The 2704-nt window shown below is 41.1% G+C and overlaps 1 long non-coding RNA gene across 1 annotated transcript; it reads left to right on the top strand.

Moving 5' to 3' along the window:
• Window positions 1-1259: 1259 nt before the first annotated feature.
• LOC141985326 (uncharacterized) lies at window positions 1260-1859 on the top strand. The gene is made up of 3 exons (XR_012638906.1): window positions 1260-1300; window positions 1537-1657; window positions 1773-1859. It is a non-coding gene; the product is annotated as an uncharacterized LOC141985326 (long non-coding RNA).
• Window positions 1860-2704: the final 845 nt, after the last annotated feature.

The raw sequence follows: 2704 nt of genomic DNA, 5'->3' as shown, positions 1-2704 counted from the left end.
TATTATTTGCAAACCATTGCACTGGGAAATTTGTTCAAAAGTGAGTTTGCCTATGTGTTCCTTATGAGCACTCCTCCAATGTTTATCCCTGATAAATAACAGGAGATGCTGCCAAATAATGGAGGAGCTGCCTGAAAAATTCATCATGGTGAAACACAACGTGGAAATACTTGAGCATGTTTTGTCCAATTAAAAGGAAACAAGCCCATCTTGCAGTGGGAGTAGGGGCATGAAAAGATGTTAATCGCATGAGCAGTAATCTCTTTGGCTGTTCAGTGTGCCACACTTGGGCTTTGTTTGCCTTGACTTATCTGGCTTATCCCAGTTTGTGTGATCATGTAGGTGGTAGAAAGTCCTTTTTGAGTGTGCACAAGTTCAGCTACTGGAAAAGTGCAATGAAACGTGAAGAAGGAGAGGTGGAATCATACAGAAGCAATCGCTGTGGCCACCTCTCTAGACAGAAGTGTTCAGTCAAGTAGGGGGACCAGACAGCAAATGTGAAAAATCAGGACGGGGGTGTTGTGGGGGGGGGTAATAGGAGCCTATATAAGAAAAAGACTCAAATATCAGGACTGTCCCTATAAAATCAAGACATCTGGTCACCCTCCAGTCAAGCGATAAAAACAGAAATTAATTGAAATGATTTATTAAAATCCACAACTGAATGTAGAGGATGAATTTCCTCTTCTGTACTGCAGAAGTGCTAATTTGAAAAAGAAAAAAGGAAGGTGGTGAATTTTCCCACTACCTTGAATGATCAAAAAGTGATCCTGATTGATTAGGGGGAAAAAGTTGTATTGGGGTGACCATCTCAGAATCAAATTTAGATTGTGTTTTCTCAATGAACTCAAAACTGCTTGGTGTTAGTAGCTAAACTTCCAGGCTCTCAAATAATAATGGGAAATCATTAACGTTACAGTAACCAATTCCAGGTACATTCATTTTTTAACTCAAATGTATTTCTTGTGGAATCTTGATTGCAGACAAAACATACCCAGCACGTGACTCTAGTCACTGTTTACAAGGGACTATGACCCGCATAAGAACAGAAAAGTATATTATGTGGTTTCTTAATAGTCTTTACAAAGAACCTTCTGTTTCTAACAAACGGTTTATGCAAATGTATTCTCTGACCTGCGTCAGCAGTGTACCTGTGAAATAGCATTTCACAATAGGGAAAAATGAACATTCAGTGCAATGTTTTGGTCCTCTCAGCAAGTGAGTTAATGGACAAAATGTGCCCTGTACCATTGTCATTTTCCACTTTTGAAATGTCAATGAACAACTGGGGATGGCAAAGGCAAGCCATTGCTTTTCAGCTCTTCAGCCACAACTCCCGGGGTGGAATGTGGGATTTGAAATTGAAGACTAGACATAAATTTTCAGTTTCAGTGAGCCAGACTGAATGGCTGTTTTACAGAGGGGCAGCATAGAGGGAAAAAATGTGGCAATACCTTCTGAAGTCAGTTATATTGCTAGATGTTGGAAGGGAAAGGGGTTGAATGGTCTCATTCACAAAGCCTCCATTTTTTTAAGGTGGTGATAATGCAAAGAAGAGGGTGGGCAGTTTGGTGTTTTGGGGCCTGATCCTGCAGGCTTCATTCAGACCAGCAGCCACGCTGAAATGAATGGGACTCCTTGTGTGGGTAAGAGAAGGGTGAGTAAGAGATGCAGGATTGAGCTCTCATCTTAAGGTCAAATTCAAAGTGATGGATAAAGTGGTGTAAGTTTGACCCCTTTCAGTTAACTTCAGTGCCTTTACATTCACCCAGGCTCCTCTCAATCTACTGAATCCTGCTCTACCAATGTGTAGGAGAATCTGTGTGTAACTTACCCAGCAAGGAATAGAAAGAAGGAGTAAGAAGGGTAAGTTGAAGTAGCCTTTAGGGCTTTTAAAGTCACTTTTTTGGCTGTCATGCACTGAGTACTGATAGCAATAAGATGTATGTGCTGAGTCCAATGAGCAGATGTAACAGTTCACGGATATTGCAAGCACTCTCTTTCTCTAGCAGGAAATATTCTGCACACCTGCATTTTTAGAGATTTCCCAAATGTTTTTCTTTGGGAATACACATGAGTAGCTCTCAGTGGTAAGGGGAATGTTAGTCTTAGTCTTTGGATTCTGTAAGCTGGCTAATCCGCACTGTGCTGGGAAACTGGCTGACAGTACCTTTTGACATTTGGAAAACTAAAGGATTGTGGATAAATCTTCATGTAGTTTGAAAAGAGGATCAGATCTCTTTTTGTGATGTGCAGAGGCATTCAGTATATACAGCACGATAATGCTTTTGTGGGGTTTTCAAGTAACTTTGTCAAATTAAATGCACTTGAAACTATGGATCAATAACTTCATACATGCAAATGTCTACTGGTAAGTAACTCTGATTTAATTTATGACCTAGGGGATGTGCTGGTCACACTTTGAAATCTGCATCTCATCTGTCCCTTCAAAGGGACAGCTGGGTATGCACTCTAAAGACTCCAGTTCTGGTCAGTCATAGGTAAGATATATGATGGGTGATGTGCCACCATGGACTGGGATCTCATCACATCCTGCAAATTTAGGAGTCAGATTATGACAGGCACTAAAACAATTGTGCAGACCTGCAGTATCTTGTGTGACATGCAGAAGGAGCCATCACAATTGTATTCCCTGCACTGAGGGCAGAATGGTGCCTCAAAGGAGGCAGAGATAGGCATGGAG

The sequence above is a fragment of the Natator depressus genome, chromosome 3 (assembly GCF_965152275.1).
Source record: "Natator depressus isolate rNatDep1 chromosome 3, rNatDep2.hap1, whole genome shotgun sequence".
NCBI lineage: Eukaryota > Metazoa > Chordata > Testudines > Cheloniidae > Natator > Natator depressus.
Note: the sequence above shows the minus strand (reverse complement) of the source record. Positions and strands in the feature narration are given on the sequence as shown.